Below are 11,954 nucleotides of genomic sequence, written 5' to 3' on the forward strand. Positions count from 1 at the left end.
GGGATGAGCCTCTTTTGACAGCCCCGTTAAAAATGAGGGCATAGTATACTTTCACATTCAGTATGTTTGTACATGTGGTGTTTCTCACAGGATTTTTAGATCCTCCTGGCTGAGAATGGACCTTCTAGGGAGGTCTGGGGGCATCCCCCTGCAGAAGAAACCTTTATTTTTGTTTTAAAGTTAAATGCATAAATCTGGTGCACTTTGAGAGGTAAAATCTGTTAAATTCTGTGCTCTGTAAACAACTGTCATATGTCCTACCTAAAACTATATTCTGTAATAATTTGGACACAAGCCATGTAAACTATTGAAGAAAAACATGTGGATTTCAATTAAAAACAATAAACACTAAGATCTAATATAGACAGGTCCTGTCTAGTACTCATTTCTGGAATAATCTGAATCACCTAACCTTGAAGCTAGCCTATTGAAATGCCTATTTTTTAATGCAAATAGCCTTGTTGAAAATAAATGAATTAACATAGGCTACACATCATGATTAGCCTATCAACATGTGTGCTACATAAGGCAAATTCCCTATTCCGACCATTATATTTCATCTAGCCTATTTCTCAATTTAAAACATAAAAATAAAGTAGGCTAGGCCTAGCATTGAAAATACAAAAAAATAAAGCTTGTAGGCCTACTATGGCCTGCTGTTTTCAAGATAACTTAACAGTTAACACAGTGTTTCCCGCACGTTCACTCAGCAGCGGCGGAACGTGCGCCGCTTCTATAAAAATCCTTCTCCTCCGCATTTTCTATTTTTTTTTTGTACATAGCTCCTTTTAGAAAATGGGCAGCGCGTAACGTAAATTGCGCAGCACATCATCACGTAGCCAACATCTAAGAAGAAGAATAACCTAACAGCGAGTGTGGCAGTTGTTGGCAGTAGTAGCCTACACGGTTACAAAGTTACATTGATTCCAGCAGCGAGTGAAGCGGAAGAGCGAAGTGTAGCGGAGGAAACTGGTGAATGTAGCTTACCGCGCTGATTTGCTTGTATCACTGGTTTCACTTCAGAGGTGTCGGCCAGAACACCACTTATGGCCAAAAACGTCAGATTATAAGCATGAGACTAGGAGAGGAGGAGTTGGGTTTATCCGCTCTTTATTTTCTTCTCTTTCACAGACACAGCAGCACACAGATCGTGGGAAAAGAACAAAGGGTTTAACTCCGCTCCTGATGAGACGTTGGAACAGCTGTTATTGCGACCCGCGAATCGCAGCCGTTTAAAACATGCATAAAACTATAACTTAGAACAGCAATCTTACTCACACACGGGTGATTCCACAACTCAAACAAACATGTAGCCTACAAACTGTAGAATGATCGCTACATGCACGCTCGCACATCTGACCGAGCGAGAGGAGAAAGGAAACTACTAAAAAGACTCTCCAGCCGACTGACGTCACGGCCCTAACTGACAGCTACCCACACTAAACAAAACACAACTTAACACACTGTAAGAAGTATTAAACACTGTAAACTATAACTTTGGGGCCTTTTCTACACGAAGAAAGAAGGAAAGAGAGAGAGAGAGCGAGAGAGAGAGAGAAAAAGTGTCGCTACATGACCTCCAGTGTTAAAAACCCTAACTTAGAACAGCAATCTTACTCACACACGGGTGATTCCACAACTCAAACAAACATGTAGCCTACAAACTGTAGAATGATCGCTACATGCACGCTCGCACATCTGACCGAGCGAGAGGAGAAAGGAAACTACTAAAAAGACTCTCCAGCCGACTGACGTCACGGCCCTAACTGACAGCTACCCACACTAAACAAAACACAACTTAACACACTGTAAGAAGTATTAAACACTGTAAACTATAACTTTGGGGCCTTTTCTACACGAAGAAAGAAGGAAAGAGAGAGAGAGAGCGAGAGAGAGAAAAAGTGTCGCTACATGACCTCCAGTGTTAAAAACCCTAACTTAGAACAGCAATCTTACTCACACACGGGTGATTCCACAACTCAAACAAACATGTAGCCTACAAACTGTAGAATGATCGCTACATGCACGCTCGCACATCTGACCGAGCGAGAGGAGAAAGGAAACTACTAAAAAGACTCTCCAGCCGACTGACGTCACGGCCCTAACTGACAGCTACCCACACTAAACAAAACACAACTTAACACACTGTAAGAAGTATTAAACACTGTAAACTATAACTTTGGGGCCTTTTCTACACGAAGAAAGAAGGAAAGAGAGAGAGAGCGAGAGAGAGAGAGAGAGAGAGAGAAAAAGTGTCGCTACATGACCTCCAGTGTTAAAAACCCTGAGCCCTATCGTAATTTTATTTTATCTAGGGCTAGGCTATAAACCGTAACCTCCGTGCCGTTTTTCCTCTAGTAGACTATTGTGTGTGTGTGTGTGTTGTCGCTCTTTTTGGATCACTCATAGCCTTTACAGGAGCTTATATCCAGTCAGGAGCTTGTAGCCTAGGTATTTTCAGGAACTGATCCGGTGTTGTTCTTTATTGCCATATAAAATCCGTTTTCATCGCGTATTTTAGTTAGGGATTTATGCTAATCGCCTGTAAGCATGTGGTCATTAGCATAAATGCAGGGAAAAAGCCTATGGACTTTTTAAAAGATTATGAATAGTTTCTATTATGTATAATTTATATTTATTTTAGAATTTTCTCATCACTTTTTGACTCCCAAGACTAAGAAGAAGTGTTTTAAGCAATAACAAGCTTAATCAATGTGCCTTTTTGTGTCATATCAATAAATAATTGTGAGATATTTTTAGCTTTTTTACTGTCTAATTGATAATTTCCTACATTCAAACGACATCACTGCAGCACACATATTCTTATAGTCCAGGTTGTGGCCCAAATAAATGATAGCTTGACAGCTATGCATTATAGGGGTGATGAATGCAATCTTAATATAAAATAAATCCAGGCAAACCAAAACATCTAAAAAATGGCTTAGGGCTCAGAGTTTAAAAGGCTGGTACAAGCTCTTAAGGGATGCACTGTGCACAATGTATATACATAGTTAAATAATATTACATTTGCAGATGAGTCTAAAAAGCTGGGTGAAAAAGAAAGGCAGATGGGGACAATGGAGGAGCTGAGGTTAGTGAAGCAAATTAGGGAGGCAAACTTTCAAGCTAATGAGAATTTTCTTTTGGATTTGAATGCATAATGCTAGGTGATATTATTTGAACATTACAAATACATGTATATAGGATCATTTGAAGGAAACAAATAAGATTTCTAGCATTTCTTACTTGTTGTTTAAGTGCTCAAGTTTATTACAGAAAATACAGGTAGACCAAGTAAGGGAGGAAAGAGAAGTGACAGAGAAGCAAGGAGAACAAGAGAGAGAGGGTGCAGTGGTAGATCCTGAGAGGTGTTTTGCCCATGATTGCAGTAGATTTCATTTTTGAACAATGTGTCTTGTGTAAAAAACAGTGTGTAGTGTTTTGAAAGAAGTGTGTTGGAGAATTTCAAACACAGTGCAAAGCACTTATTGTGTTTGTAGGGTTGGTGCTTGTGTTTTGGGCATGGTCACCAAAGTTAGAGGTTGTGATGCTTTGGGCATAGCAACCACTTTTAGTGTTTAAGCATTAGGCAAAAATCTGTAAATAAATTGTGCAAATTATTTTTGCGTTGTGGCATTTTTTGTTTAAATATTAATTTCTATACAAAAATTTCAAAATCTGTAAGACACAAAAGGCAAAGTTACAACACCAACTAGAAATCCCGCGGGGATTTTGAAAGTACGGGCCGCCCGCGCAAATCGGGGAAGGAAAAAAATCACGGCCGACCCCCGTGGTCCGAGAGGCGTTATCGTAGAGCGACGCGAGCCGTACACGTCTGATAAACGATAAGTCGATCGGAGTCAGGGGGAAAGGGGCGTGGCCTGGCAAACATTGCATTGGTGAATGACGTTTTTCGCATTTGTGGTGCCCCCTACGGGTTAACCTCGACAAGCTTAGAGGGCCACGCTAGCACATGTCTTCTGCACGTATCCTGCAAGTTTCACGACGATAGGACCTACGGTCAACGAGTTATGGCCAATTTGTAATTAAGCCCCGCCCCTGCGTAAACGTTTTAGTCAAAGGCGGCCATGTTTTCCAAGCTATCCTACTAATATTTTTCGCAGACGTGCGTCATAGTCCCCCGGGGCTTCGTGAGACATTTGGTGTCGATAGAGTAAAACTGGAAAAGTTGTGGTTAAAACCCTGTTTTTCAGTGTATGCTAATTAGCCGAAAATATTTCCAGGTTGACTTTTATGGTCCAAGGGGCTTTTTTGTAGAGCACCCTATCATACAGCTGTGTGAGAAATTTCAAGTCAATCGGACTTACGGTGTGCGGGGCGCGGCCTCTCAAACTTTCTTCAGTCGGGGTTTAATTACAGCGCCCCCTAGCGGAAATTTAAAAAAAATTCCTTGAGGCTATATTGTAGAGCACCATGAGCTGTACAAGTGTAATCAATTTCAAGTCAATCGGAGTCGGGTGACATTTGTGGCGCCCCCTATGGGTTAATCGCGATAAGCTCTGAGGGACATGCTACCACATGACTTCTGCACATACCCAGCAAGTTTCATGATGATAGGACCTATGGTTAAGGAGTTATGGCCAATTTGTGATTAAGCCCCGCCCATGCGTAAACGTTTTGGGCAATGGCGGCGGGAAAAAAAATCATGGCTGACCACTATTGTCCGAGAGGCTATATTGTAGAGCACCATGAGCTGTACATGTGTAAGAAATTTCAAGTCAATCTGAGTCAGGGGGCATTTGTGGCGCCCCCTATGGGTTTATCTCGATAAGCTTCTATGGACATGCTACCACATGACTTCCGCACATACCCAGCAAGTTTCATGATGATAGGACCTATGGTTAAGGAGTTATGGCCAACGTGTTATTAAGCCCCGCCCCTGCGTAAACGTTTTAGTCAATGGCGGCCATGTTTTCCAAGTTGTCCTACTAATCTTTTACGGGTATGTTTATTGTAGTCCCCAGGGGCTTCACGAGAAATTTGGTGTTGATACAGTCAAATTTCAGAAAGTTGTGGATAACACGCTGTTTTTCACTTTATGCTAATTAGCGGGAAATATTCCCTGAAGAATTTTTATGGTCCCAGAGGCTTTTTTGTAGAGCACCCTGACATACACCTGTGTGAGAAATTTCAAGTCAATCGGACTTACGGTGTACGGGGCGTGGCCTCTCAAAGTTCTTTCAGTCGGGGCTTAATAACAGCGCCCCCTAGCGGAAATTCAAAAAACTGTATAATAGCACACGATTCGGGGTAGGGACGGACGTTCTGTGAAATTTTTGCGTTTCTACGCGCAACGGTGTGGGAGGAGTAGCAGCTCAAACTTTTGAGGAAGAAGTCAGAAGAAGTAAGAAGAAGTAAGAAGTAAGAAGTAAGAATAAGTATGGTGGAGAGTAATAATTACGGGCCCTCAATACATTGAGGGCCCGTACTTAATAAGTATGGTGGAGAGTAATAATTACGGGTCCTCTGTAAACAGAGGACCCGTACTTAATAATCCTATCTACAGTAATACACAGGACTGTGTGAATAGGATTTAAGTGCATATTCTCCTCTCAAAGTGCACCAGATTCATGGATTCCAATGTACAGGGTCAGGGCTGTACAGTGCGATAGTTTTGATCGCATTTGCTACTGAAATTGATCACGTACGATGATGAATATGAATCCATTCGCACTCATGCGACAGGTTGATAATGAGGAGAGGCTGTCTTTGAAACACAGAGGAGAGATGCACAACACTGCTTAGAGGGCTCTACATTAACACTGTGGGTAAATGAGTCTTAGGCAAGTAAGTTATTGAGTCCACCCTCCACTTTGGCTGGTGAAAGATGTGTGCTCGGGATCTGTGCTCGTGCAGCGATTCTAGGTATAAAAACTTCACGGCTTCAACGGCAATTACCAGAAGGAGACGGCACATTACCGCAGTTAAGTTAGCGCGTGTACAAACAGAACATTTCCTGTGCGCCTTCACATTAAAAGCCTGTTACTAGCCAAACGTGAGTTGACTTTTATTTTGAAGCCGGTAAGAACAGGAAGTTAGCGCTTTTTTCTAGCTTGAAAGGCAACTCATTCAGCTGCAGCGAGCAGTCAACAGTAGCCTAGTCTATTTAAAGAGGACCTATTATACTACTTTTCTGGTCTTAATTTCTTGTTTTACACTGCTATAGAGCAACCTGACACGAATCACATCACAAAAAACTATGTAGGTTTTCGGGAAGCTCTTTCTCTTATTTTGGCGATCCAGCACGTCCTGTCAACACTTGAGTGCGTGTGCTTCGGCAATCTCCGCTCCCTCCGCCTGTGCATCGGCCATCTCCGCTACCCTCCCCCCCCCCCCCTCCTGCAAACCCCACTCCGTTGTGATTGGTTACCTTCCTTCCGGAACACTTTCAGTGGCGGGAAGCGCGAGCATGGACCTATAAGGGCGCGAGGCAGACGCGAGGCAGACGCGAACAGGGAAGTGACAGCATTACCATACATGGAAACATCCGCGTGGTGACTTCACAAAGTTACATGCGACGTCACAAAGTTACAAAGGGTAGACCGCTTTGAAGACGTGACTTCTCGACTGGCTAGAATAGTGTTTAGTGCTCGGCACAGACACCCCAGACGGTCAGCAGGGAATACGTCGAAATGCATGTAAGTCATTATTTGATAATTTAGTATGGTTAAGCATGACTATGAATCATCATAACAACGTTTATAGGTCATAAAAGTCAAAAAGCATCATAGGTCCTCTTTAAACAAAGTTTTAAATAAGCCACTGAAAAGCTACTCCCAACACATTCACAACAACCTATTTAATTTATCATAAATTGTACCAATATGTATACTTATTTATTTAATAGGCTATGTTTAATGTTTTAAAGTTTGGTTTTAATTAACAGAAGGACATTATAATAATAATTCTGAATCAGCAAAAAATTGCAATTGGCAGATTAGATTATTTTTTCTAAATTGCAATCAGTGCACCCCTATTAATTTTTCTACAATTATTACTGCACACACTAGGATATCATATTAATTGTGAATCTCAAATGAGACCAGGATGACATGCTCAAATGCTACAAAATTTATTTTTGTGCTATTGAATTTTTTTGCTTGCTAGCACCAGTGCTACCACCTAAAAAAAATGAGCGTACAGCCCTGCAGCACAGGGTACAAAAAAAGTTCGGCCTGGGGGGCATGCCCCCAGACCTCCCTAGAGGGTTCAGGGACCACAGCACCGCTGCTGAAAAAAATCCTGCGGGAAACACTGTAACATGTCCCCTGAAAATAAATGAATGCTTTTCTGAGAAGAATGCCAAAGGCAATAGCAGTGTGGCACTTAGACTGTAAACTTACTGAAACGAGTGCATGCCGTTTTTTCTGCGCTGTCTCTGCTGTTGATACAGATTGGTTGTGTTGCCACGGCGACGTATCAATTTTAACTCTCTAAGTTTTGCTCAGCACTTTCTCCTGTTCAACGTCCCTGTTACTGAGTCCTTAATTTCTCCATAGAGCAGGCGCTGGTTTGATTTTCGCCACTAGTTCAACGTTTGCTTTCTAGTCATGCTCCTGCTCATTGGCAAACGAGAGGTTGTAAAGACAGGCGCACACGAGGGGTAGCAGACGCTCGCAAATGATTATTACGAAATCAATGAAAAATTGAATTAAAAACATATATATATATATTTTATTTAAAAAAAAAATCGGGCTGCTGTTGGCCTGGCGGGGGGTCCCGTTGGCCTGGCGGCCCCGCCAGGCCTTTATAATGGTAGGGGAAACACTGAATAGAGACAGTGCATGAAATAGGCCACGCCCATCGTGGGGGAAAACATTGAACAGCGCTCCATCCACTTTGTATTGAAGGAGACCTGTCTTCTGCAAACAAACTTAATTAAAATTTAATCAAACATCCATTTAAGAAAAAAACTTTACTTTCTTGAAAGCCATGACTCTTGTCTGTCTATATGAGCTGTTTTTGTGAAAAATAATTGAGTAATTTTCAATATTGAGGTGTTTTTGTCCGGTCGGACCCATCGTGGGGGAAACCGTTGAAAACCGTTCCATTCACTTTGTATTGAAGGAGACCTGTCTTCTGCAAACACACTTAATTAAAACGTAATCGAACATCCATTTAACAAAAAAACTTTACTTTCTTTAAAGCCACGACTCTTGTCAGTCCATACGAGCTGTTTTTGAGAAAAATGATTGAGTAATTTTCAATGTTGAGGTGTTTTTTCCCATCTGTGAGGGTTAGCCTATGGTTAGCCTACAGCAAAAGGCTAACATTAGCCTAGCATACATTAGTTAAGATGTCTCGATATTGAAAATTACTCAATCATTTTTCACAAAAACTGCTCATATAGACAGATAAGAGTCGTGGCTTTTAAGAAAGTAATGTGTATTTGTGAAAGGCATGTCCTATTACGTTTTTATTAAGTTTGTTTGCAGAATACTGTGTCATTCAATACAAAGTGGATGGAGCGCTGTGAATTTCTTTCCCCCACGATGGGCGTGGCCTCCGATTATGACGCGTTCCTCACTGTCTCTATGCCTCCCCTCAAACAATTCTAGCTTTTTAAGACCTTGAATATGAAAACCAAAATTTAATTACTTTTAAGACTGTTCAAGGATCCCAACTACCTGGATAAATGCATTTCTCCAAAGGTAAAATACAGTGCCAGTGTGGCACTTCTGTAAACTTACTGAAACTGGGCCATCACTCATGCATTCATCATGCTTTTCTCTGCGCTGTCTCAGGTGTTCATACAGATTGGTTGTGTTGCCATGGTGATGTAATGACTTTAACTTTCCAAGTTTCAGCAATTCAACGTCTGTGTACCTGAGTGAATCCTTAATATCCCCATAGAGCAGTGCTGCATTTATTTTTGCCACCAGTTCAGCATCTGCTTGCACCTGCTTGTTTACCCGCCCCACCTCCCCCGTTGCGCAGACACACACACACACACACACACACACACACACACACACACACACACACACACACACACACACACACACACACACACACACACACACACACACACACACACACACACACACACACACACACACACACACACACACACACACACACACACACACACACAGAGCAGCTGATGGTCTGATCAGAAGAGAGGAACGCTTGGAGCCACATGCACGCTTTTATTTACCACAAATCTCTGCCTTTTGTGCCGTTATGTCCATGTACAAGCAAAAATCGCGCTTGCTGGGAGATTTTTTTCATGTACACGGTTAACCGTGACGTCATTGTCGTCGCCTCTCTTTACACATGTCCACGTTTATGCAGGTTGAACACGCGTTATGAAGTTTGGGCTTCTTACTTTCAGTTGTATTGCACTGAGGCCGCTACTTACCAGCGTAGTTCACGTCAACTGGGTAACACACACACACACACACAAACACGGATGCTGACGCACAGCAGCATTACAATGGACCTATTATGGCCAAGACGACCCTGAACTGTGGCAAAAAAAATTGTCTGATATATTGGTATATTTAGGATTCGGGTACGGCGACGTTGAACAGCTAGAAGTGCCGTTTAAATAGTGGAAAGTTATAGTCGCTACGTCAGGTGGCAACACGCCCAGTCCTTCAACACGAGACAGCACAGAGAAAAGTCAGTTTCAGTAAGTTTACACACTGCTTCTGTCTTCCCTATTACATTTTTTAAACTATAATTTTTATTATGAAAACAGTTTAGGCTACTTGTACAAGCTTTATTTTTTATATTTTCAATGATTCTTAATATGTGTATGTTTTAAATTGAGATATACGGGTTTCAAAACTATCAATAATCTCTTATTTTCCTTTAAAACCAAGCAAGTAGTATCATAATACAATTTATTAATTATATCGCAATCACATAACCCTAACCTAAATTGCAATATTGGCCAGTATAATCGCAATCGCACAATTTCTCCAAATTGTGCAGCACTAATTGAGTGCACCCTAATATCTGCTGTCAAAACCCAAAGAATTAATAACATGTATACCACATTGATTTAACATTTACACTTTAAGTAGTTTATTGATTTGAGATCAGAAGGAGATAAGCATAAGCTTCCTACTCCAAAAGTCTCGGTCAGCTGGCAACCCTGGTTCTGAGGAAGCCATGTTGGGGGAAAAAATGGCTGCCATGATTTTACTCGTTATCTGCACCAGTTAATTCAGTTATACAAAATGCAATTTTTGGCAACTTTTCTTATCAAAAACGCATGACTCATATCATAGGCTACATTTTACTTTGAAAACACAATGAGAATTAGGCTATAGGCTACTATTCAAATTAATCAACTAGGCTGTACAAGAGATTTGCATAGCCCTACTTAGTTTTGGCTATGATTATTAAAACTGCATAGGCCTGTAACAAACAATATTGTAACAAAGGCGTAGGCCTAGGCTACTTTATTGAACACCTGGACTGCTGATAGGTAGGCTTGTCCCGAATTAGAGACGTGATAGACCAATATGAAGTGGCATCGTTTTAACTGCACTTCCACTCACCCTCAGTACCACTATGGGGACACTACAAACTGTTAAAAATAAATTATTCTCAGCCTAATCATTACAATGTGACACATTTTAATTAGATTTCTGAGCGACTTGGTATAGTTCCTTAAGTTTGGGAAACGTGGGGGAACACTGGACTAGTGGAATAATTAAAGGCTGTAGACAAACGGTAAAAAAATGATTCCAGACTGTACACTTGGATAATTTATTGCAACTAGGCAATGTTAAGCTATTTCTAAACGTGATGAATACGTGAGACACTTCGCGATATTGTTAGTGTCTATGGAGTTTAACCTACAGTCTATGAGTTTAACCAGTGAGGCTATCTAAACCAAAATAAAGCCCCCACCCACGCGAAGATATTCAAAGTTTCAGGAAATTGTTAATTTCTTACTATAAACTCGACGGATGTTCTGGCGGCGTCCCGTCAACGTCCAACATTATATAAAGCAGGTTGAGGTAGGAACATACAGCAAAAACATTTGTCTTCCTTCTCTCCTCTCTGTGGAACCACAGCGACGGCGGCCATGACAGTCCATCCGGGTACTGCTGTGGGTTTTGTCATTCATGTAGAAGCGGATGAATATGTGTTGCTACTAAACAAATACCAAACTAGTACCTCAAAGGATTTTCTTGCAACAAAAAAAACATTAAAACAAATGTTGCAAAAGTGGAAATAAATTCGGTTTTAATATACATCCATAAACACCTGAAAGCCTGGTAGGGTTTTTTGCAGCATTAGCCCTACGTCATTCGTTGCCTGTGTGTGTGTGTGTGTGTGTGTGTGTGTGTGTGTGTGTGTGTGTGTGTGTGTGTGGTTGGAGGGGGAGGGGGGGAATCAAAGAGCAGCAATGGCGGATATACGCCATTTCCTCTCAATTGTGTTGGACTGATAAGCCTTTGTTGATCCAAAACTCGAAAATAAGCCTACAAGTTCAGCTCTAAATGCTGAATTAATAATAGGCTAATAAATGGAGTATGCAATTTTTTTTACTTTATTATCCATAAACTAATCCACAGTGCACCCTTGAAGTTTCACACAAACTCTTGGGTTGCGTTCCGAATCGCATACTCTTTCTTTTTTCTATTCTACATACTACATCCAACGATAAAAATAATCTAGTTAGGATGCAGTAGGCATACTATTGGGACATACAGTCCCCTCCATAAGTATCGGAACAGTGAGGCCAATTCCTTTAGTTTTGCTGTAGACTGGAAACATTTGGGTTTGACACCAAAAGATGAATATGAGACAATAGCTCAACATTTCAGCTTTCATTTCCAGGTATTCACATCTGGATCTGATACACAACTGAGAAGATATCATTATTTGAAAAGGAACACCACATTTTTAGGCAAGCAAAAGTATTGGAACAGATAGACTTTAAATAAATTAAAGTGAATAAACCGTAATAT

General features: G+C 41.1%; 1 protein-coding gene across 2 annotated transcripts in view; it reads right to left on the bottom strand.

The window, feature by feature from the left end:
• The window catches only part of LOC307266552 (zinc finger protein 518A), a 32,395-nt gene extending 21,323 nt beyond the window's left edge, over positions 1-11,072 (bottom strand). Inside the window, exon 1 of one of the 2 annotated variants that reach the window (XM_080048597.1) lies at positions 10,933-11,072. The gene's annotated coding sequence lies outside the window, so the exon portion shown is untranslated. The remainder of the gene's footprint in view (positions 1-10,932) is intronic. The other variant, XM_080048596.1, reaches the window with a different exon arrangement.
• Between the last annotated feature and the right edge of the window lie 882 nt (positions 11,073-11,954).

The sequence above is a fragment of the Ammodytes marinus genome, assembly GCF_949987685.1.
Source record: "Ammodytes marinus genome assembly, chromosome: 20".
NCBI classification, from domain to species: domain Eukaryota; kingdom Metazoa; phylum Chordata; class Actinopteri; order Uranoscopiformes; family Ammodytidae; genus Ammodytes; species Ammodytes marinus.